Source organism: Quercus robur, chromosome 4 (genome assembly GCF_932294415.1).
Source record: "Quercus robur chromosome 4, dhQueRobu3.1, whole genome shotgun sequence".
Classification (NCBI taxonomy): domain Eukaryota; kingdom Viridiplantae; phylum Streptophyta; class Magnoliopsida; order Fagales; family Fagaceae; genus Quercus; species Quercus robur.
This window is the reverse complement of record NC_065537.1, coordinates 72,667,103-72,693,753: the sequence shown is the minus strand read 5'-3', so window position 1 is coordinate 72,693,753 and position 26,651 is coordinate 72,667,103. Positions and strand designations below refer to the sequence as shown.

The following is a 26,651-nucleotide window of genomic DNA, read 5'->3' as shown; positions in this document are numbered from 1 at the left end:
AAAAACCAAATAAATCGTATGTACAATAACTATTCTTTTCAATAAATTTAAGACCCACCCAATTTGCAATCTCACACAATTTTACCACATGATGAAATGATCTACTATAAATGATCCATCACTTTTTATAACATTTAAGATGAATGACCACGTTTTTTCTATAATTTTTAATCCCCCACTTCAACAAATTATAAAATTACTTGCTAAAAAAAAAATTCAGTGGAACATAGTATTTCGTACATTTGACTTCTAAGTTCTAAAATTGATTTGGGTTAGAAGCTTTGGAAAATATTGATGGACAAAGTTTCTTTCCAAGTTAGTTTAAAGAAAAATGCTTTAAATTGATTCTCACTAAAAATTAACATGACTGCATATTTTGAAAATCTAACAATTGGATTAAATGTTCTTAACACGTATATTAAATTTAATTCAAATGTAATATTATTTACTATTTGATCTATAAACTTATTTTTTATGCATAGTTTAAAATTACAAAAACATGAATTTTAGATATTTTCTTGAATGACATAGCTATCGATATTTGATATAATAAGAAAATTCAATCTAATGGTAAATTTATCATAATTCACTTTCAATAAATAATAAAAAATAGGAAGAGTCTGAAAAATAATTCTCTCCCCTCACTGGTTTATAGTTTTTATAGTGGAAGATACACTTAGTTTCTACCCCAAAACAACGGTGTTGTTTAAATATATATATATATATATATATATATATTTTTAGTATTTATAAGTCAAACACGTATTCCATGATAAACTAGTAATAAATTCTTTCAAAAACAATGAATATCCTTGTGGAATATTTCATGTGCTTAGACAGGTTGATTAACACTACGCCCTAATCCCAAGCTGAATGATTACTCCTTAATTTTGTAGTGGATTAGGTACATATGCACTACATCGCGCTTGAATGTTCCCAGAAAGTTTGTTCTTTCTCTACCTTCTTATAAATATGTGCTTTTCTCTGAGTACTTAAGTAGTCATATTAAAGGCGCAACCTGAATAGAGTCGAACCGTATGAGAGTATAAAAAATGAAATGAAAGTTGAAGGAATTTATTGAAAAAATTTAGACTATAGGCCATAGGGGCAAAAAATTGCAAAATTTAGAGAGTACAATTAATAATTTATTTTCTTCAATATATATATATATATATATATATGTGTGTGTGTATGTATTCGTGATGAAAAGTGTGCTTAATGTTCTCCATATCTTTCATCTAGATGGAGCTTGCTCTCGGATATCCTCCTTAGTCCTTAGTTGGTATTTGCTAAAGAAAACTTTGTACCATTTTATTTTACTGTTTCTCTTGTTGCAATTACTTTTCAAATATCTTGTGATGATGGTCTGATGACTAAAGCCTTATATCCTTGGCAATGACAGAGCCAGGATTTGACTTTAGTGGGACAAAAATTTTATATACGGATGATGCCAAAAAATCGTCAGTTGAATTCCTCATCGATATAGATGGATGAAGGTGTTGACTTCGTCCAGAGACGAACCTTTTGTTTTTGTTTTTTGTTTTTTTTTTTTTTTTTTTTTTGTTTTGTTTTGTTTTGTTTTGTTTTGTTTTGTTTTTTTTTTTTTTTTTTTTTTTTTTTTTTTTTTTTTTTTTTTTTTTCCTGGCTTTATAGCTTTTGGTGCTGAAAATTGTCAGTTGAACTCCATGTCAATACAAATGGTTGGAAGCATTGGATTCATCCAAAGATGAACCTGCAATAATATATGAAATAGAGAAATATGGATACACTGGTGAGGTGTTTGCCAAACACCCTCCTATGATCAAGTTAGAATGAAATTCAATTGTCGTATATGGCAAGAGAATTCAACTTGGAAATAGTTTTTTTGGGATGAGAGTTGTGCACCTCTTTGCCTTTGGTTTGTGTGGGATTTTATAGTCCTTGTCTTCATTGTCTAAATAAATATCTTCATTTATGAGATATGAAGCTGTTGGTATTAATGGCTGGTTTTTATTTTCTGCGAATAGCTATTCGTCCATTGGTGCCCGTACGTTACTCCCTGGCTGCCTGGGGCATTGAATGTCTTTTATGGCTTTGTCCATCATTGATGTCTATACGTTACGCCTTACATTGAATAGCATTTAATTCATCCGTCAATAGATAGACGGTCTTCATAAATTAACACTCATTAGTAATGAATGCCGAGGCGTTATAGACTTCAATGGTCTATTGCTTGTTAGTTCGTTGGTTACACTTTTGCCTATCTTATGTCATTTATGGGAAACTCATTTAATGTATGTTGCAGTCATTCATTATATGGACGTTGTTGGCTAGATGGACGATGCTAAAATTTTCCTCTTTTGCTATATGATAGACGAGGGTGATTTTTTTCCTCTTCAGTTGCTCCCCTATTCCTGCCATCATCTTTATGGACGCGGTTGGAATATGAAAGGTGATGAAGCCAAATTTGGTAGTCGATAGGTTTATCCAAGCAGAATCTGTCGTGATTGAGTCTGAGACTTGGAAGAGAATAAAAATGATGTTTCTCTCCTTCTAGTCACCGTCATGGTGCCAGCCAAGGTGCTTTTTCTTAGGTTTTGAGGTGATTTATGTAGATCTTTGACTTCTCTAACCGTTGGAGGCCATCAATGGTGGTTTTAATGGTTCTTGTAACGTCTCTGGTGGCTTTATAAGGTGATTGATTATCTTGCCAACGGTCATGTACACCTTTAGGTGACTTTATGTTTAGATAGTCCACTTGTAGGTGACTTTGGTCATCCGTCCACCCGTAGGCGACTTTGTGTTTGGACCGTCCACCCATAGGTGACTTTAATTGTTCGTTTACCCGTTGGCGACTTTGGTCGCCCGTCCACACGTAGGTGGCTTTGTGTTTGGACCGTCCGCCCTTAGGCAACTTTGGTCGTTCGTCTACCTGTAGGTGACTTTGTGTTAGACCGTCCATCTGTAGGAAACTTTGGTTTTTCGTCCACTTGTAGGTGACTTTGTGTTTATATCGTTCACCTGTGGGTGACTTTTGTTTAGACCATCTACTCATAGGCGACTTTTGTTTAGACCGTCCACCCATAGGTGACTTTGGTCATTCGTCCACCCGTAGGCAGCTTTGGATGTTCGTCCACACATAGGCGACTTTTGTGTTTAGATCGTCCACCCATAGAAAACTTTGGTTGTTCAATTCCTTCTACCCAAGCATCATAAGTGGAGAAAATGTTTTTATTCAAATGGTAAGCTCACAAGTCTCAAATAAGCAAATAACATCATATTATAAGTTGTGTCAAAACATGACACTTATAAGCAATGTATGCAAAGGAAATGCAAGCAAAATAAATGTAAACATGGTTGAAGGAGTGAACTATTGGAAGTAAAGTGTTTGGTGTTCCAAGGGTAAGGTAGCTTCTACCTGTCAAATGTCTCTTGTCGGGTGGTTGTTGTCCAAAGCGACATATTCCAGTTCCTCCATTAGTTCTACCATCTATCTTTGCTCTTCAATGGATGCTCTAAGTCGCTCTTCCGCTTTACCATCAATCTTGCAATGTCTCTTGTGATCATTCTTATCTCTCCAAGGGTTGCTCTAGGCCGCTCTTCTGCTCTACCTAGTTGCTTTGGTCCTTGTAAAGGTTGTATCTCAAGTCCACCTTAGAAAAATTGCTACAACTTCCCCTTTCTAATAAGGGCTTTGATTTGACATGTCAGCTTTTAGCATTCGGAGGTTTTGTGTCCATGGTCAGGATGGAAGCGACAATATTTTGCTTGGATCGCTTGTCTGGATCTCCTTTTATCATTTCTGGCCAATTAAGTGCGGAGTCGTCCTTGATCTGCATCAATACTTGATCCAGTGGAGTATGTTAGGTTCTAAAAGTTTAGAACAATTGGCAAACCATGAACACAAATTTGTCTAGATATAGATCTTATTGTCTATAGGTATTATTAGACAATGCTCAAGGTAATACAAGTCAAGATTCAAGAATATACAAGTTACAGAAAGAAGAGTTCAGAAATTGCCTGATTCGACCGATTGAGAAACAAGCTTGACCAATTGAAACACAGGTCTACAGAATTTTAAGTCGGCCTAAACAACAGTTCAAGCCCATTAAGGATTAGGATTTCAGATCTACTTCTTCTAGTATATAAAGGAAACCCTAAGCACGTTTTTCAGAGATCTTTTGGAGACTTTGGAGGTGCTCTTGTGAGATCTAAAAGGTATTGTGCCTTCCTTTTGTTGGAAAATCTGGTTTTGTATCTCATACAAAACACACAGTGGAAGTAACAAAGATAGATCTATTTCATTCATGATTGATAACATGCACTATGTAAATTTTAGAATTTAAGAACAAGATAGCGTATCTTGGTGCGGTGAAATTCAAAACAAAAGATTATAAGTACTTGGGAACACTTTTAATCTTCACTCCAATTTCACTTTACGTCCAAGAAGTGTGGTCTCTCAATCAGTTTCTAAGGGAGAATAATTGACTGGCTTCACTCACACATACACACCATTTCACAATGATGTCTTTCTTTTTTCTTAATAAAAAATTCTGTATATTTCTCCCTTTATATTTAACTGATTATCTAATTGGGCTGGCCTGTTGGGCCTTTCCAATTGGGCTTTAGTGTATGGCTTGGAGTGAGACCAAAAGGGAGCAATAAGACACTAGCTTTAATGGGCATTGGGCTTTTATGTCAACAAGTCCAAAGTTACCATTAATTATATTTAATACTATTATATAAATATAATTGCATTCTAGATCTTATTAATAAATTATATCTCAAGATTTTATTATACATGCAACATCTTCATAAAATATTCGTAGTAATACAAAGTCATGAATGTAGACTGCTACTTGGAAGATTACTACATCTTAATCCTTGAGTACCTAGTTTAATCCTTTAAGTTATTCATCATATATTTATGAAATCCAATTTCAAAAATATATACTTTAGTAATTTCTTACTAAAGTGGTTAGACTTAACTCTCTGAATAATTGTACCCATTAAACTTATCTCAAGGGAATATTTTATATCTCCGTTAAGAGACTATAAATTCCATCTTGAGAATATATGTTCTATCAACACTAAATGTGGCTGTCCAACATACTGAGGTTTTGACCGTTACTTTAAATCTTACTCTTGATATATCAAAGCAACCTACACTCCATGATCAAGTCCATTATTCTCTCAAGATTAAGAGTTTATGCAAATAAAAGTCATAAGATTTATTATTCATTTGACAGTCGTTAGAAGAATAATAAATCTCATAGCGGTTTAGTTCAATATGTCTTAACTCTTAAAACATATCAACATATCAACTAAAAGTCTCCACTTCCATGATCAAGACAAATTATCTTAGTTGATATGTTATAGTCTTCGTAGATGAAATACCCAATTTCATCACCGACTACGAACTATAATTCTGAGTTTACAAAGAACTTGTGATTTATATCTTTTGTGACTTTTCACATAAATCACATACCATGCATCTTATAGACTATGATAATATCCCATTAGTTCATAAATAGTCTCATATAATTAAACAACTTAATTATTTATGACATGCCAATAAATTGGATTTTAGGGCACAAACCCCAACACCTCTATCAAAGTCACTAACAAAAATCACTCTCATATTATTAGAACCAGTAGATCTGGAGTTGCTGCTATGAGATTAACATTTGCTGATGATCTAAACCTTCAAGGGTGATCTTGGATTCATAAACAGGTGAGTTTGTGTTGCTATACTTTTGAGTGGGATCTCAAAGTCACAAGCGTGGGTACTTGTGTTGTAAAGGCCAAGGAAAGAAGTAGTCCGTGGACTCGGAGCTTGCATGTGGTCCTGTCAGTAAGTTTCTACATGTGATATCAATAGGATTAGTGGATTTGCTTTACCTTGAGGATACCTTGAGGATAGTTAGCTTGCACGTGGTCGTGTCAGTAAGTTTCTTAAAATTATTATGCACCAGACCAATGAGACTCATTTTTGAAGTAAGACCCGCGTATCAGTGATATATGGGTCTCCAACTTACACATTACACTTTTCCAAGTAATTGTATTGGGCTGTTCTTGATAGTGACAAGGGCCAACTGCTGTGGAGTGGGTACTTTTTTTCCCTTTATTTTTATTTTTTTTATTTTTTATTTTTTTGAAATTGGAGTGTGGACCTTGGTTAGGAAGTCCAACAATCTTTTAGTTCAGTCATTAGTTTTTTTTTTTTTTTTTTTTTTTAAGTAAACAGTAAAACTTATTAGAATATACACGAAAATAGTAATATTAGTGTTTTAAATCGAGCTTATAATACATTACATAATCAGAGTACAACTACAAAATGACCTAACATTTGTAGTTGTAGACTAAGGTTATAAACAGAGAACACTAAACACACACAACCAATATAAGATAAATATCATTTTTTTTTAGTAAACAGTAATACTTATTAAAACACACATAGTCATTAGCTATCTTAGAGCATTAGTATTGGTGGTGCTAAAAAACCATATTGCTATTTTTAGCACTACCAAAACTAAAAAGCATATTGTAAGGATGGAGGGAAAGCCAAAAAATTTGGCTGTTGAACTACAATGCACAGTTAAAGATAGTTGTGCACTGTAGCTAAGATGGTAAAAAAAAAAAAAATTTATTAAAGGTTATATTATTTTATTGTGTTAGTGGTGGTGGTTATTGTTTATTGTAGTAAATATATTGTTTTATTATGTTGTTTATATTATTTTATTATGTTGAATGCTAAAATAAAATCACTGATGTTGGGTGTTTTTAAAGTGGCGTGGTAAAATAGATAAAGTAACTTTTTATATTGCCAAATTGCTAAATTTTTGACACTACCAATACTGATGTTCTTAGACATAAAAGTCATAAATATTTCCTAGGCAAAAATTTCGGTTTATTTTAGTATAAAAATTTATTACTTCTTATACCACCTTTCAAAAACATTAACATAATAATATATATTATATTTTTTATTTTATTAAAATTTTAATTGTTTCTTCACATCTCATACATCAAAATTACCATCTTCTTTTTCCTTCATTCTCAAAAAAATTTTAAAAAAAGAATGAAGAAAAATGGACCATAGAATGAAAATTTACTAGAATAGAGTAGCTAAAATGAAAATGGACCATAGATGCATAACTTTAAACATATTGATGTGAGTAATTTTAAGATTAATTGGTCAAAATTTAGCATTTAGGTCATTTTGCATGGACCAATGCAAGTGCTCCAACTATTTTAATAAATTTAAGAAACGCCCAATTTACAATTTTACAACATGATGAAATAAAATTTTATGTTTACATTGTACTTGCAAGGTAAACTTACATTTGCCTCTTTTTGTGTATCTATAATAAATTTTTGGCACCACCAATACTGATGTTCTTAGACATAAAAGTCGAATAAATATTTCCCAGGCAAAAATTTCGGTTTATTTTAGTATAAAAATTTATTACTTCTTATACCACCTTTCAAAAACATTAACATGATAATATATATATTATATTTTTTATTTTATTACAATTTTAATTTTTTAAAAAATTTTAATTGTTTCTCCAAATCTCATACATCAAAATTACCATCTTCTTTTTCCTTCATTCTCGAAAAAAAATTGAAGAAAAATGGACCATAGAATGAAAATTTACTAGACTAGAGTAGCTAAAATGAAAAATGGACCATAGATGCATAACTTTAAACATATTCATGTGAATAATTTTAAGATTAATTGGTCAAAATTTAGCATTTAGGTCATTTTGCATGGACCAATGCAAGTGTTCCAACTATTTTAATAAATTTAAGACATGCCCAATTTACAATTTTACAACATGATGAAATAAAATTTTATGTTTACATTGTACTTTTAAGGTAAACTTACATTTGCCTCTTTTTGTGTATCTATAATACAACTTTGCATTGTAAGTACAATACAAACATATAAAAGTCCAATAAAATGATCTAAAATATAAGTGATAGATACTAAAGGGTGCATTTGTTTCCAGCGGCTGCGTTTGCGTTTGCATTTGTTTCTAGTGTGTTTTTTTTTTGCTGGTCCATGGCATTGTTCATGGACCAGCCAAGTGCTAAAAACGGGTGAACAGTAATTTGTAGCAATAAAAAATATTTTGCTACAGTATTTTCAATAATAAGTTTTCAGTTTTCAGCAAAATAAGCGGTATCCAAACGTCCACTTAAAGTCCAATTATTACATGCATTCACCACTTTTTTTTTTTTTTTTTTTTTTTTTTTTTTTTTTTTTTTTACCGGGGGGGAATAAAATGTGTTTATTAAGGTTTTTGGAAGAAGTAACGGGATTATGTTTCAAGAAATTGGGCCTCTCTTATCAGAAAAGTTAATGGGTTTCTTCTTCAAAAGTCAAAAAACCTATTAAACTAGTCTAAGTCCTTCTTCAAACAAATTCTACTAAAATAGATTAACCCAATCATAATCGCTTTATAATTGGAAAGTCCTGAAGGGCATATCTAGCCCACGTTAAGTAAACTCAAATATCAAAATCTTTTTTTCCTTCTACCAACAGCACTCAGCAATTTAAATTTCAAACATTATTCACACCTAAAAACTGTAAAATATTATACACATTTGCATGAAAATGTATAATATTTTACACATATTTATTTTATAATATATAAATTTTACATGAATAGTGAAGAGGAGAAAAATCACCCCGTCCATTGTATAGCAGAAGAAGAGAAAAACCAGCATCGTTCATGTAATGGACAACTATAGTAAACATTAAATGAGTTCCTCATAAATGACATGAGTAACGGTTAACACGCCAGCAAGGGAAAGCATAACTGACAGACCAACGGGCAAAAGACCATTGAATTTTATAACGCCCCCACGTTCATTACCAACGGATCCAGAATCATAAAGAGAGGCATTTGCTCCCATACTGAGGGGCAAAGACCTACAAAAAGGCAAAAAGAATCACAACAAAAGTATGCAACATATTCACAACAACTATCTAGCCAAATAAGCAATTTCTCTGTACAATTGAGCTTTGATCTTGCTAACTAACTTGTCAGAGGCTCCTTAGCACACACCACACCGGTGTATTCCAAGCCTACTTATCCCTTTTTGCTGGATTTTGCAGCCGTTGATTTGACGTTGTCCATCTGTATTGACGAGGAGTTCAACTAATGATTTTCTGCATCATTAGTTTGACGCCTTCTGTGGGGACATTTGCAAAGCCATAAAATTTCCCTTTTCTTTACAAAAGAATTCCTCTTGATACCAGATAAATTCCACTAAAGTAGCGCAAAAAATTCAAGCTCTGACAACAAGTGTCGATGAATTGACATGGAAAAATTCAGAGTTAAGGCAGATCGCTAAAGCCCAAAATGATCAAAGAAATGAAGAAATGAAGGAGAACAACAATGATGAGGAGACGGCTGATCCATTGAATCATAGGAGAAGAACACCTGAGGGAGAAAATTCTCCAGGATGGAAGAGATGTTCCGCTACATGAAGAGAAAAATGGATGAACTGAGACGCGCAGATTCAGACAAATCTACATCCAACCTAGACGGCATGATTACGACTTCCACAGCTCGAATCCTTCAATGGATTAAAAGACCCCCTAGACCATATTGAGTCCTTCAAGACTTTGATGCACCTACTGATGACACCAAACGAAGTCATGTGTAGAGCATTCCTAACTACTCTAAAAGGCATAGCCAGAATGCAGTTCAACAAGATATCACCAAGTACAATTGCTAATTTTGAACAACTGAGTGAGAGTTTTGTTTGTCATTTCATAAGGGGACAATGCCACAAGAAACCCATAGGCCACTTGCTGAATATCTGACAAGTAGAAGGAGAAGTAATGAGGCAATATGTAGATCGCTTCAACAAGGAGGTGTTGCAAGTCAATGAGGTATAAGACCAAATTACATTGACCTCATTCCATGTTGGATTGTTTCCTAGAGACTTCTATTTCTCCATCACCAAAACTCCACCAAAGACAATGATAGAGTTGCTTCACAAGCCACAGAAATATATGAATGCAAAGGTCCAAAGGAATTGTTAGCAAAAGAAAGAAACAAGACGAACACATAGATCACCATCCAGAAGAAGGACCAAAATCAAAAGATTTAGTTTGGTAGACCTTGTCTGTTCCACACGATAGGGTGTTAGGAAATGGTGAATTTAATCACTTAACCAATTTATGGTTAAGTGATTAAATTCACCATTTCCTAACATAGGGAACATATCACCTTGTCCATGAAATATTGAGCATCGAAAAATGTATTACCAGTAAGGCCCCATAGTATTTTTCTTAATTCATATCCCTTCCAAGGATTAGCTTTGTTTCCATTGAAGTTGTATTCCATTCAAGTCCTTTTATCTCAATAAAAGTGAAGTCTTTAGAGAGAAGAAATAATTTTCCATAAAAATACGTAACTCATAGAAAATACTGATAAAATATAGTATGCTTCTACATATATATGTGTATGGAAAGTTTAAGATCATCATCATTAATACACAATACAAATTATTATCGTTAATACACGATACAAATTACCATTGTTAATACACGATAAATCATTAATACATGACACAAAGTATCATTGATACATGATATACATCATTAATACACGATAAATCGTTAATACAAGAAATTATCATTTTTAATACATGATACAAATTATTTTCGTTAATACATGATATATCATTAATAAATGATACAAAGTATATCATTGGTACATGATATACATAATTAATACATGATACAAATTATCATCGTTCATACACGATGAATCATTAAAAAGTATCATCGATACACACTTAGAGCTTGTTTAGACCCCCAATTCTTAATTACAACTTGATTAATTTTAGGCTTAACACTTAAATATACGTGATTAGCAAATTAATCAAATGAAACATTCAACAATTGCATGGATGAACATATAAGTGCAAGGCAAATATGCATAGAGCAGTAGGGAAAAGAGACTCAAACCCAAGATAACATGGCGATGTGTTATCGAAGAGGAAGACCGAAGAACTTGGCGTAAAAACCTCTTCGCGACCCTTTAAACCGAAATGATCCACTAGTGAATAAGTTGGAGTACAAGGATACCAAAAAGATCCTCCAAACCTAATCTATCCAATGTACTTGAGGCCTCCAACCTCAAGCTACCAATGGACTTCTTAGAGTTTTGTCTTCACTAGCTTCCTGAATTCCGCAATACTGCCCGATTGCATCGCCAAGCTTCACCAGCTTATTCTAAGAAACACCCAATGCTTCCCAAGCTCCAAAACACCATCTACTCTAAATGGGTGTGGGTTGTGTTTATGCACAAATCTCCTGTCAAGGTATAACAATAGGAGAGAGGACGAGAAGAGATTACAAGGATTTCTCTCTTAAGGATGAGTAGCTCTCTCTATTAATGTGGGTGTTGTAGAAACCTTTCTGGGGTTTTTTTTTTTTTTTTTGAATACCCTCCTTACAATTTTGTGGGTAATGAGGATATATATAGTATGGGTGAAGGGTGTAAGAGTCACACTTAAAATCCCAGCTATCAGTGCATCTCATGGGTCATCTCGCAAGTTGGCCTAATCGCGAGATAAGTCGCGAGATACATTGACTTTTCAGCTTCTAGCATGTGCTTCTCATGTGACCTTTAATTGTCTTGATCAAATCTTCACCAACTTAATACTATACCCATTACAATTAAATCCTACAAAACACAAGGAAATAAATTAATGCAATTACAACACTTTTTGTCATGGAATAAAGACAACATAAATGTTATGTGAAAAACCATAACTTAAAAGATACAAACTATCATCCTTCATACACGGTGAATCATTAAAAAAGTATCGTTGATACATGATACAATATCATCGTTCATACATGATGAATCATTAAAAAGTATCTTTGATATACGATACAAACTATTATCATTCATACGCGATGAATCATTAAAAAGTATCGTTGATACACAAGACAAACTATCATCATTCATACACAATGAATCATTAAAAAGTATCGTTGATACACAATACAAACTATCATTGTTCTTATATGATGAATCATTAAAAGTATCGTTGATGCATGATACAAACTATCATCGTCCATACATGATGAATCATTAAAAAATACAAACTATCATCGTTCATACACAATGAATCATTAAAAAAGTATCGTTGATACACAATACAAACTATCATCATTCATACATGATGAATCATTAAAAATAGTATCGTTAATACATGATACGAACTATCATAATTCACACATAATTATACAGGCAAGAAACAAAGAGAGAGCTAAGAAGACTTACCAGGAACTAAGGCACCAAGTAGAGGAAAACCAAGAAGAAGACCTAGAAGAAACACTTGGAGGAAAGAAATAAAAACCCCAAAAAATAATGCGCAGGAAACATGGCGAACGGTAGGGTTGGGTCGAGTTAATCGGGTTGCGGGCTAAACTTGTTGGGTTAAAATACGGGCCATTTTAAACGGGTTAAAAATGAGTCGGACCAATCGGGTTATGGGGGGGTTAGGTGGGTTTGGGCCGACCCGTATTTTCACATTAAAAAAAATTTTTTAATAAATGTCAAATTTTTAGAGAGAATAAATCAAATCAATCAAAGAAACAAATTGTACATAATGATAGTTCCTTGGATATCAGTAGGTTGACGAGTCTCGAACGATGATGATCTTTGGGCTATATCCTGTAAAACAAGACCACTGAATCAGAGGGGACCGGTGGGGACCGGCCAAAAGTCCTCCGATGATGAAGATAGTGACCTTTTGAACTCTCTGTAAGGAAGGAATACTTTCTTAAATAAAATTGTCTAAATGCCTTACCCTTCATCGAAGAATCCTTATATAGTATTTGTGGAACAGTTATCTGTTTAATAATTGTTCCTAATGTCGAGGAGTCCGGAGAATTGGGGTGACTTCCATAACCGCTATGGAAGTTACCTAGGTTGGACGGCCTGCTCTATGGTGAACTCGTCCATCTTTTATTAAAGACAGACGAGACCATCTAGGACGGCTCGCCCACTGTCTAGGTGATGATGGGTAAGATTCCCATGGGACCTCGTCCGTCCAAAGACGGACGAGATTAGCCAGGACGCTTGGGAGATCACTTAGCCTGTTTGGTTTGTCCTAGCTTGTCTTTCACTGGACGATGCATATGGACGAGTTCAGGAGTTCATGTTTTTTGTGACACCACCAGTTGCCCCCTCGTCCATATGGGTCGTCCAATGAGTAGGGTGAGTAGCCGACACGTCCTTAGGTGCATATAATTGGTCAATTAATCACTGCGCCACGTGTCATTGGATAATTGGCGACTGGTCCCGTCGATTTAGTGTTCCGAGGTAGATGCCACGTGTCATTTTCGTATTGGTAGAGTTGTTTCAAATGCCCAGGTCAGCATCCTATAAATAGTGGAATGCCTCCCTTAACCCTTCTCATTTCAGAGATTTTCTTCCTTGACATCCATCGTCTAGAGCCTCGTCTAGGAGTTCCTCTGCGTCTAGAGTCCTCTTCCATCTAGAGCCAGGTATTCTTCTTCTCTCCGTCTTTAGGTTCTAAGTTTCTTGTCAAAAATGTCTGTTGCTTCTTCGTCCACTGATAGCCTTGATGAGGCTATAGACGAGTATTATGAGGAAAGTAGTGATAGATCTAGTTCTAGTAGTGCTAGTGACGATAGTGGAGGAAGTACAGACGAGAATTACTCTTCTGGGGCCCCTGGGCTCCCTATTGAGGTCATCCAAGAATAACTTAGAAGAGCTTCTGGCTCTCAAGCTGGCTCTCCGTCCAGCGTGCCTCCGTCCAATCCGACAGACGAGGAAGAGACCGTCTTTAGTTGCGTAGTAGGCGTCCATTCTAAGACGGATGAACAAAGATTAAATAGTCTTAAATCTTGGTATCAAATTCCGGACAAGTTTAACCCTAGGCTGCCCGTCCGTGGAGAGTGGTGTTGTGACCCACGTTTTGGAATAGGCGTCTATGAATCTTATTTCCTGGGTGGCCTTAGGTTTCCCTTAAATGCCTTTGCTAGAGAGTTGTTAGTCAAGTTAGGTTTAGGTGTCTGTCAATTTAATCCTAATGCGTGGAGATTAGTTATCTCCATGCAAATTTTGTGGAGGGAAGTTTTTGGTGGGGACCATCCTCTTACTGTTGACGAGTTTCTTTATTGTTATAAACCTTCTGCAATAAGTCAGTCTGAGGGTTTTTACCAGTTCACTGCTAGGGGGAATGATTGTAGGTTAATCAAGTCCCTAGCTTCGTCTAATAGGAAGTGGAAGACGAAATTCATCTTTGTCTCAGGCTTCTGGGCAGGGAACCCTGTGGACATTGGCAGGGATCCCTTTCCTCCTTACATTGGGGACTTAGGGAACCTTCGTCCAGAAGGTATGTCCCTTCCCCTTATTTATTTTTATCCTTCTTTCTATTTGATCCGTTTACAATTTCTAACCTTTATTTACTCATTGTGTTGTAGCTGCCAAACGTCCGTCTTTGAGCAAATTTCATCGGGACCGCGTCCACAGGGCTCGTCTTCATACAGACAGGAGCTTTCGTTCTCTTGTCACTCTTAGACGTCTAGCCAAGTGGGGTTTAGGTCCTGGGTCGTCAGACGAAGCTATTGCACACGAGGTTACTGTGCGCAAAAGTAAGTTTTCAGCTAAGTTTTATATATATATATATATATATATGTATGTATGTATACATTCCTGATCTGTTTGTTATCTCGTTTTAGGAATGTCAACGATGAAAGAAAACAAAGGGAAAGAAGTTGTAGGTGAGGGGAAACGTCCTGAGGCTCAGACCCAGGATCGTCCTGAGGTTTAGGTACGTCCAACGGTTGGGGACAAAAGGAAGTTCTTGCCAAAGAACATTGATTTGGAAGGGCTCCCCAGTCGTCGAGACAAAAGAGTGAAGCAGGGCTCGTCCAGGGTGGTTAAGTCCAAACCTCCACAGTCTCAGCCTTCCATTCAGGTAGTTGATATGGACTCGTCCACTCCGATTGAGTCCACTCCGTCCAAGACTCCTCCGCCCAGAACTCCTTTGTCCAAGCCAACTGCGGCTGGCTCGTCCTAGCTTTCTACGAACATCATTGAAAATGAGGATCTGGCTTGGGAACGTTTTCAGTTGGCGGTCCTAGACAAGGACATAAACGTGTTATAACATGGGCTTGAAGGAGTTTGAGCATTCTGGCTTCCATGACCTCTTTAAGGTATGTTAATATTTCTCGTCCTTGTTCAGTTAATAACCGTTCTTCATTTAACCATCCTATGTTGTTTTATCTATTCATAGGCCATGTCAAAGTTTATGGCAGCATCCAGACAAGCAACAGAACTGGACAAAACGAGGGTCTTGTTGGAGATGAGGATTCAACAGGTGAATGCTGACTGCAAAAAATGGGCTGGGGCTGCTGCAAAAGCTAAGGAGGAGGTCAATGAGCATAACAAGCTGATCGAGGAGCTAAGGACTGATGCATTAGAGAAGGATACCCGCATTGATCATTTACAAAAGATGAACGACGAGCTGAATGCTCGTCTCTCCAAGGCAAAAGAGGACACTGTGGCTGAATTCAAGTCGTCCAAAGTGTATACGGACACCCTGGATCGCAATTATGCAGCTGGTTTTGAGGATTTCAGAATGGATGCTATTGAGAACTTCCCTGAAGTTGACTTTAGCTCAATCAAACTTAACCTTACTGCTGCCACAAGCTCTCTTATTCAGACCGGCTCTGATGACGTCAATGTGGAAGACGACGCCAGCACTCAGCCACCCCAGGACGAGCCCAATGTCAATGCTCCCTCTGCTTAAGGATGAGACCTTTACACTTAGAGCAGTCTTTGTTTGTTTTCTTTTTGTTTCGTTTTTGTTTGGTCCTCTGTTTTAGGACCTTCATTATGTAACAAGAATACACTAGCCTCGTCCATGGTTTTAGGACGGGGCTTTTAAACAACCATTTCAATTTTTTGAACTAATCAAGGGTTTTTGGACGTAGGACGTCCACCCTTTGAATGAATGAAGTTTCATTTTCTTTGCATGGACGAGTGATCTCATTTTCTTTGCATGGACGAATGCTGTTATGCTATTTTAATTCAACCCCAGCTTTAGCTCGTCCATGGCGAAAATACATATTCTTCATATTATATTAGTCTAACTCGTCTTTGCAGGTAGTATTTTTATCCAGCTTGATTCGTCTTAAGACTTACAAGCTGATTTTACACACCATCCTACTTTTTTTGCCTAACTTTTTTTTCTCGTCCAGAGTTTGGATTGTTTCAGTTGGCTTTTGATTCTCACCCTTAAGTTGGACGAAAATGTTAACTTTTCCTCGTCCATGAGTTGGACGAGTATATTTATGGTTTTTTCCTTGCTTTACTTAAGAAAATTTAGACGTTACATCTCTACGTCCAGAGATTTTATTCGTCTTGGATCTTTCAATCCTCTTGAGAATTGGCTTGGACGAAAATATCATGGAGATGTAAAATTCACACAACATGTTGTACATAACATAGATATTGTTTACAGATAAGGCACATGCACACTGATGACTTTTTATTTAATAAGTACATACTTCATAACTTCGTCCATAACCATGACACAACCATAATAAGTAATAAGGTAGTAGTTTCAAACTTCAAACACAAATAGCATCAAACATAAGTAGTATCAAACACAAACAGCATCAAACATAAGTAGAACATAAGTAGACAAACAAGATCCAAGCTCGTCCATAGATTCACTTTTACTGATAGTACCTCCTCAAGTGCTCCACATTCCAAGGATGTTCCAACTTTCTCCCGTCCAGGGCCTCCAGGTAGTAGGATCCTTGCCTTTTACAGTTGATAACTCTATAGGGTCCTTCCCAGTTTGGGCCCAACTTCCCATGTGCTGGGTTTTTGGTTGACAAAGAGACCTTTCTCAGGACGAGATCTCCTATGTTGAAACGCCTTGGCTTTACCATCGCATCATACTGCCTAGCCATGAGGTTCTTGTACTTTGCTGCCCTGTGTTCTGCGTCTGCCCTTACCTCCTCTATTAGATCGAGGTTCAGACGGAGTTGCTCCTCATTATCCTTGTCTTGATACATCATCACCCTGTGATTAGCCATATGTACTTCTGCAGGTATGACTGCGTCGCTTCCACAGGCTAGCTTGAAAGGAGTCTCCCCTGTAGGGGTTCTCACTGTGGTCCTGTACGCCCATAAAACTCCTGGTAATTCATCTGGTCATACTCCCTTTGCCCCCTCAAGCCGAGTCTTGATGATTTTCAACAAGGATCGGTTTGCAACTTCAGCTTGGCCGTTGGCTTGGGGATGTGTAGGCGAGGAATAATGGTTCTGAATTCCAAAGTGTACGCAAAAGTCCCTGAAGAGTGCATTGTCAAATTGTCGTCCGTTGTCAGATACCAATACCTTCGGCACTCCAAATCTGCATACAATGTTCTTCCACACGAAATTTTTCACATTCTGTTGTGTGATATTTGCCAACGGTTCAGCTTCCACCCATTTGGTGAAATAATCGATGCCCACCACTAGAAACTTCATCTGCCTCGTGCCTAGAGGGAAGGGACCCAAAATGTCTAGTCCCCATTGTGCAAAGGGCCACGGTGCCACCATCGGGGTGAGGTATTCTGACGGTTGTCTAGGGACGTTACTAAACCGTTGGCACTGGTCGCAGACCTTAACGTATACTTTAGCATCAGCTTGCATGTTTGGCCAGTAATACCCTGCACGGACGACCTTGTGGACAAGTGATCTGGCTCCTGAATAATTGCCACATGCCCCTTCATGAACTTCTCTTAGTACATAGTTTGCTTCGTCCAGAGCTAAGCACCTAAGGTAAGGTTGAGAAAAGCCTCTCTTGTATAGCACTTCATTCATAAGGACGTATCTAGCCGATCTCATCCTCAACTTCCTGGCTTCGTCCTTCTCTTCTGGTAGTCGTCCGTCTTTCAAGTATGATATAATCGGGGTCATCCAATTTCCTCTGCTATCCACCTGTTGTACTTCCGGGACATCTATACTTGGCATATACTGAACTTCATCTGATTCGTCCATTGATTCATTTGCTGAGGCTTCTTTTGCTATAGTATCAGCTTCCACGTTCTCCTCCCTTGGGATTTGAACGAAGTTAGCTTTTTCAAATCTTTTCACAAGGCGCAGCACCCTACTAAGGTATTTCTTCATCCGTTCTTCCTTCGCTTCATACATCCCATTTACTTGCCCCATGATCAGTTGAGAATCCCCCAGGACACGTATGGACTTGGCTTCCATAGACTTAGCCAATTCTAGCCCTTTGAGAAGGGCTTCATATTCGACTTCGAGAAGGGCTTCATATTCGACTTCATTGTTAGTTGCTTGGTACTGTAGACGGACTTTATGTTTCAGTGTATCTCCTTCTGGAGATTGTAGGACCACACCAATTCCTCCTGCGTGCCGTGTAGACGAACCATCCAAGTGGACGATCCATCTTTTACCGTCTTCTGTCTCATTATGACTTGGGGTAAACTCCGCAATGAAATCTGCTAGTGCTTGAGCTTTTATGGCATGCCTTGGTTGATACCAAATGTCAAACTCACTGAGCTCTACAGCCCACTGGATTAATCGTCCTGCAGCTTCCAGTCTATTCATTGCCTTCTTGAGCGGATGATCTGTCATGACATTAATGACATGTGCTTGGAAATAATGCCTCAGCTTCCTAGAAGCGGTGATCAGTGCGAGGGCTAATTTCTCCATTTGTGGATACCGTCCTTCCGCTCCCCTCAATGCCTTGCTTGTATAGTACACAGGTCTTTGCACTTTATCTTCTTCTCTTATCAATGCTGAGCTCATGGCATGCGGGGTTACCGCCAGGTATAAATATAACTCCTCTCCCACCACTGATGGACTCAACAGCGATGCCATGGTAAGGTATGCCTTCAAATCTTCGAAAGCTCTTTGACACTCGTCGGTCCATTCAAATGTTTTTTTGAGAACCTTAAAAAATGGCAAACATTTGTCAGTAGCTTTAGAGACAAACCTGTTAAGTGCGACAACTCGTCCAGTAAGGGATTGGATTTCCCTGGTATTTTACGGTGGCTTCATGTCCAATATTGCTTGAATTTTATCTGGATTTGCTTCAATTCCCCTGTGGGAGACTACAAAGCCAAGGAATTTCCCTGATGATACTCCAAAAGCACATTTGCTAGGATTCAGCTTCATGTGATACTGTCTCAGTGTGTCAAATATCTCCTGCAGGTCGTCCAGATGCCTTCCCTCGTCCTGACTCTTCACCAGCATGTCATCTACATAGACTTCCACATTCCGCCCAATCTGCAGACGAAACATGTGGTTGACCAATCTCTGATATGTTGCTCCTACGTTCTTTAAACCAAATGACATTACCTTATAACAGAATAAGCCTTGACTGGTGACAAAGGATGTCTTCTCTTGGTCAGCCTTGTCCATCCTTATCTGATTGTATCCAGAAAAGGCATCCATGAAGCTAAGCAACTTGTGGCCCGCAGTCGAGTCTACCAACTGGTCAATGCGTGGCATCAGATAACTATACTTGGGGCAAGCCTTGTTCAGATCAGTGAAATCTACGCACATTCTCCACTTGCCATTTGCCTTTTTGACCATTACTACATTGGCCAACCAATCCGGGTAGTACACTTCCTGAATAAACTTCGCCACCATCAGCTTTTGAACCTCGTCTTTGATAGCACCATCTCTCTCAGGGGCAAACACCCTCTTCTTTTGCCGCATAGGCTTGGAGGAAGAACATACATTCAAACAGTGGGTAATGACACTAGGGTCTATACCCGGCATATCCTCGCGACTCCAAGCAAACACATCAATGTTTTTCTTTAAAAACTGGACGAGGTCCTTTTTAATCTTTTCTTCTAAATCTGCTCCAACCTTGGTACACCTCTCAGGGTTATCTTCATCCAAGGAAATATCTTCCAATGTTTCAGTAGGCTCTGCTACAACCTTCTTTTCTTCAATATTCATGGCTTGAACTTGTTCATCCATGGCCAACATGGCCAGGTAACATTCTCTTGCTGCTAGTTGGTCCCCTTGTACCTGCCCTACTCCGTGTTCTGTTGGAAACTTGACTGATAAGTGGTAAGTAGAGGTAACAGCTTTCCAACTATTCAAAGTTGGTCTTCCAATTATAGCGTTGTAGGAGGATGGACAATCTACCACAAGGAAGTTCACATCCTTGGTGATTTGTCGTGGGTATGCCCCCACTACCACGGATAAGGAAATAGTACCCACTGGTTGCACCTTTATCCCACCAAAGCCTACTAGGAGGGAGTTTACTGGACGAAGCTGGTCTCGTCCTAATCTCATCTGCTGAAAAGCTGGATAGTATAAAATGTCTGTCGAGCTTCCATTGTCCACAAGCACTCTTCTAGTTGTGTAGTCAACAATTAATAAGGAGATGATGAGAGCATCATCATGGGGGCGATGAATTCTCTCAGCGTCTTCGTCCGTGAAGGTGATTGCCTGCTCGTCCGCGGACCTTGCTCTCGGTGATCGTCCAGAAAGTTGGACGCTTTGTACTACCTTCAGGTATGCTTTCTTGGACTTGGACGACTGGCTAGTTGAACTTCCCCCTATAATGACTCTTATTTCTCCGAGTGGTGGTCGTGTTGATTCTTCCATCTTCCCTTTCTGTTTCTCGTCCCTGTGGTCTCGTCCAAGGAAACTCCTCAACTTCCCTTGCCTTATAAGATTTTCAATTTGTTGCTTTAAATCGAAACACTCGTCTGTATCATGACCATGATCCCTATGGAAGCGACAATACTTGTTCCTATTGCGCTTGTTGGGATCCCTCTTCATTTTCTCTGGCCATTTCAAGGAAGGATCATCCTTGATTTGCATAAGGACTTGCTTAAGTGGGGCGTTCAAAGGGGTATATTGCTAGCTCCGTGTTGAAGGGCCTGGCTTCTTACTATCTCGGTTTCTCCTTTCTTCCGTCCGTCCCTTCTTTGGACGAGTACCTTGCTCGGGATGGCGACTGGGATTTGCGTCCATTCTTTCAGACCTCTTCCTCTTCTTAGCAATGATCGCATCTTCTGCATTCATAAAATTTTGAGCCGAATGGACGAGTTTGGCCATGGACTGGGGCTCTTTTTCATAGAGTTTATGTATAAACAGATTCGAATTCACCCCATTATGGAAGGCCGCCAATAGGAGCTTATCATCTGCTTCGTCCACACTCAGGGCTTCTCTGTTGAAACGGCTGATGAATGACCGAAGGCTCTCGTTCTCCCCCTGCTCTATTGTCAACAAACTAGACGAGGAACGCTTGTGCCTTTGTCCCCCAATGAAGTTGTTAACAAACAACTTGCTCAGCTCTTCAAAAGAACTTAACGAATTTGGGGGTATTTTGCTGAACCAAACTCGCGCCGGACCCTTAAGGGTGGTAGGGAAGGCTCTACACATTATCTCGTCAGGCACCCCTTGAAGATGTATGGTGGTCTTGAAAGTGGCTATGTGATCAAATGTGTCACGTGTTCCATCATAAGAATCTAGAGAAGGCAACTTGAATTTTGATGGTAGAGGGTGACCGTTGATGGAAGCCGTAAAGGGGGAATCAGTTCTGTGAATCAAATCTTCTATCGGATTTGCCCTCCTCATATTCTCTTTCATTTCCTCCATAACTCTCTTCATTTGGTCCATTTCTTCCTTCAAGTGTGGTACCGTTCGTGAAGTGGTGCCTCTAAACTGACTTCCAATTTCAGTATTCTCTCTACCGCCATGACTCTGTGTTTGTCCTCCTTCTTCACGTTTTTCACGTGTCTGCCTCCTCATATTAATCTTCATTCTTAACTCTTGGTTTTGGCGAGTCAACTCCGCCATAGATTGTGCATGTTGGACAGATGATGTCTGCATGACCGGTGCAGACTGGCGATCGCGATGAGGGTTGCTGCTTCCCTGATGGCCTGGGCTAGTAGCCTTCGATCTAGTCCGAACCATCAACCCTTTGTCACGGAGAAGTAAACTGTGAAACAATCTCTTCCCACAAACGGCACCAACTGATAGTTCCTTGGATATCAGTAGGTTGACGAGTCTCGAACGATGATGATCTTTGGGCTATATCCTGTAAAACAAGACCACTGAATCAGAGGGGACCGGCCAAAAGTCCTCCGATGATGAAGTTAGTGACCTTTTTAACTCTCTGTAAGGAAGAAATACTTTCTTAAATAAAATTGTCTGAATGCCTTACCCTTCATCGAAGAATCCTTATATAGTATTTGTGGAACGATTATCTGTTTAATAACCGTTCCTAATGTCGAGGAGTCCGGAGAATTGGGGTAACTTCCATAACCGCTATGGAAGTTACCTAGGTTAGACGGCCTGCTCTATGGTGAACTCGTCCATCTTTTATTAAAGATGGACGAGACCATCTAGGACGGCTCGCCCACTGTCTAGGTGATGATGGGTAAGATTCCCACAGGACCTCGTCCGTCCAAAGACGGATGAGATTAGCTAGGACGCTTGGGAGATCACTTAGCCTGTTTGGTTTGTCCTAGCTTGTCTTTCGCTGGACGATGCATATGGATGAGTTCAGGAGTTCATGTTTTTTGTGACACCATCACATAATACCCTTTGTTTTTGTTTTTTTTTTTTCTTCGTAAAGTGGGCACCTACTATTATTAGACTATTTGTGTTATTAGTATACATGTAAAGGGAAAAAAACAAACAACCAATAAACATAAAACTTTCCATATCTTTCCAATTTTGATTGTTTTGTGCCTAACTAAAATTCTTTACACTCATAATAACAAAATCTTCCATGTTAATAACTCACAGGCATAATGCTTATAGTTACAAATTTACAACTTGAGAAAGAGATAGATTTTAAGGAGCACAAAAAGTATATAGTAAGTTTACACACTTCTAATTCAAATTTCACTAATGATATGGATTTTTGGACTTTTTCTTTTACTTTAGTTTTGTATTGTGCTAGTTAGACTTAGTGTTTGTTACTTAGTCCTAGTATTTAACTCTACTACTTAGTATTAGACGTTTAGTAGCGTAGACGGGTAGTTGTAAATAATTTTTCATTTTGTATTTTTTTTCCTCTACTACTTAGTATTTAACTTAGTGTTAGACGTTTAGTAGTGCAGACGTGTAGTTGTAATTTATTTTGTCTTTTGTATTTTTTTCATCTACTACTTAGTATTTAACTTTGTGTTAGATGTTTAGTAGTGTAGATGCTTTTGTTTTTGTATTTATTTTCTTTTAATTAATAATTTTTTAATAAATGGAGGAATGGCCACTGCCACTGGTGGCTACTAAATGGCTAAATAGTGTATGTGCAGTGCTTTATGCACTTATGTCTATTCACCTAGCACCTTGGTATGTAGTCTAAATATTTTTTAGCAAAAATAAATAAATAAAAAAGGGCCAGCGGGTTAGTAGGATCGGGTTGGGTTGGCTCGCAAAAAATTGGGGGGGGGGGTTGCAGGTAGGCCTGTTTTTACTTCAGGATAAAACGGGCAGATTTGGGTTGGGTCAACAAATTTTGGCCTGTTTTGCCATGTCTAGGGAAACCCAAAAAGCGGCTCCAACACGCCTAAGTAAGCATAGACCAACATGTGTCATGACAAGACCGAATATTCCAACCGTGTCTGTAAATACGACGGTAGGAATAAAGGGGCAACTAAAGAGGAGAAAAATCACCCTTGTCCATTGTATAGCAGAAAAAGATAAAAACCAGCATCATCCATGTAATGGACAACTACAGTAGACATTAAATGAGTTCTCCATAAATGACATAAGTAACGGTTAACACATGGAACAGGCAAAAGCGTAACCGACAGACCAATGAGCAAAAGACCATTGAAATCTATAATGCCCCCGCATTCATTACCAATGGTTCCATAATCATAAAGAGAGGCATTTACACCCATCTTGAGGGAAAAAGACCTATAAAAAGGCACAAAGAATCACAACAAAGGTATGCAACATATGCACAACAAATCTAGCCTAATAAGTAATTTCTATGTACAATTGAGCTTTGATCTTGCTGACTAACTCGTTGGAGGCTCCTTGGGACACACCACACCAGTGTATTCCAAGCCTACTTAGCCCTTTTTGCAGGATTCTGCAGCCACTGATTTGATATCGTCCATCTGTATTAACGAGGAGTTCAACTGACGATTTTCTGCATCATCAAATAGTATAATAAAAACTATTAATTTTACCCAGGAGTGGAGGCACGTTGTTGGGTGGAGGGGCCATGGCCCCCCCAAAAGTTCAAAATATTTCTATAATATGGTCTAAAACATTAGTTGGGTTCTTAAAACTTAATAGTTGGCCCCTCCAAAATATATTGGGTGGCCCCCCCAAAGTATGGACTTTACATTTAAATAGTTTAAATCCCACCTAAATGTCAATTGGGTTTCTTACTTTTTAACTTTTGTCTAACTTATGTGTGCAAGTGTGAAAATGTGCACTATGCAACACCAAACTTTTTTTTTTTCTTCTTAATAGCCCATGCAACAACACACTAAAAGTCCACTGAAAACCCATGATCATGACGGGCAAAGAAAAGAAACTCACTGAAAACGTGTACTGGGCTTTAGTGAGTTTTTTTTTTTTTTTTTTTTTTTTGTTCTTCTTCTTTTTAATCTTTAAACTTCACCCTTTACTTCTCTTCATCATCATCATAATTTTTTTTTTCTTTTAAATTAGATATAATTTTCTCTCATCATCATCATATATCATTTTTTTTTCAAAATTGATTTGTGTTCTTTTGGATTGAATTTTGATGCCAAATAAGTTGTTCCAATAGTGATTTGTTCATAGAAGATTATTTGGGTTTGTTGTAGAAAGAAGATATATATCTTTCTAAAATTTCCCTTTTACAGTAGAATCTTCTCAAGTTATGTATAATGATTTTAATAAATGCGTATGCTATACATAGTATTAAAAATATATATTTTATCTGCTTAAATTTTCAATTGTTTGTTACGGTTGATTAAGACTAAAGATAATTTTTTTTTTTTTTAATTGTGCTTAACACTGTGTTTGGTTGGGGTGAATTTAGGAAGGATGGAAAACATAAGAAGGAAAATAGAGTGGAAAACAGTGTTTTTTACTGTTTGGCAAACGAAAGAAAATAGAGAGGAATGAAAACCCGGGAGAAAATTTTCTCTCCCGGGCCCAAAAATGTTTTCCTCCCAAATCAGGATGAAAAGCCTGAAGAGAAAATGCTCTCCCGACACTTTTACCATAATGCCCTCTGGAGTTAAAAAAAAAAAAAAAAAAAAAAACACCAGAGAGCACGACGGTGAAGCACAAAATTGATGGAGCTCTCAATCAAAATACAAACTCAAATCAAAATTTTAAAACTAATCAAATTAGAACCAAAAAAAAAAAAAAAAAGAGAGAGCAAAACTGACCCATTTGAGTCTCGGTGGGAAGAGGACATGCAGTGGTGCTTCTTGAATGATCTGGAGTAGACTTAGTGCTAGAGAAGAAAAGAAAAAAGAAAAGTGAATATTGAAGATAGAGCTCCAAGCGAAGTGCTAGAGAAGAAAAGGAGAAGAAAAGAAAAAAGAAAAGTGAAGATTGAGGCTTTGTTTGGATGGAGGAGTGGAAAAATGGGAGGATGGAAAATTGTGGAAGGATGGAAAAGTGGGAGGATAGAAAATATTTAGTTTTCCCTCTTATGTGTTTGGTTGGAGGGGTGGAAAAGTAGGAGGATGGAAAACTCTTTTGTTTGGTTGGAGAGAAAAATGGAAGAATGGAAAATGTAATTTATATAAATTGACTATTATACCCTTGTTACATAATATGTAAGAAATAGATTTATTTGTACTCATTAAATAATATAAAATTTACCACATCATATATATAAATTTATATTTATATTTTTATTATTATAATGTAAAAATTACATTATAATCTTTTTTTTTTTTCACGTTGAAAAAAAAAAAAAAAAAACAACAACAGAGGAGAACCTGGACTTCTCTGGACGGTGTGCTAGATGAGAAGATGAGAAGGGTATGAATGAGGGTAGGTGGGCAAAAGTCTTCAGCTGGGTAGGTGGAGGGTATGAATGAGGTTACGTGGATGGGTATTACGGTAAAATAACAATGAGGGAGTTTTCCCTCATTGATTTTCCTCCCGATTTGGGAGGAAAGTTTTTGTGGGCCCGGGAGAGAAAAGTTTCTTCCGGGTTTTCCATTCCTCTGATTTTCTCCCATTACCAAACAGTGGAAAACTGAGTTTTCCACCCTATTTTCCCTCTTATATTTTCCATCCTCCCTATATTCCACCCATCCAAACACAGCCTGAAGATAGAGCTCCAAGCGAAGTGCTAGAGAAGAAAAGGAGAAGAAAAGAAAAAAGAAAAGTGAAGATAAGAGGATAAAGCTCCAGACAAGTGAAGATAAAAAGAAAAAAAGAAAAGTGAAGATAGAGACAAGGGAAAGGTGTGGAGGAGAAAAAAAGAGGAAAAAGAAAAGAAAACAAAAGGAACGTGTGGATGAGGAAAAAAAAAAAAAAAAAGAGATAAAGGACAAATAAAATAAAGGATAAGAAATTGAGAAATGCTACTACAATATTTTTACAATAATTTTTAAGTGGTGGGTTGTTACTAATTAATGCAGATGAAAAAAATATTTAAGTGATGTGTTCAAATTAAAATCAGTAATAACTT

General features: G+C 37.5%; 1 long non-coding RNA gene across 1 annotated transcript; it reads right to left on the bottom strand.

Moving 5' to 3' along the window:
* Positions 1-23,729: 23,729 nt before the first annotated feature.
* Positions 23,730-25,539, bottom strand: LOC126724543 (uncharacterized). Its single transcript, XR_007655027.1, has 2 exons — positions 25,390-25,539; positions 23,730-24,149 (listed from the first exon to the last, which is right to left on the bottom strand). It is a non-coding gene; the product is annotated as an uncharacterized LOC126724543 (long non-coding RNA).
* Positions 25,540-26,651: the final 1,112 nt, after the last annotated feature.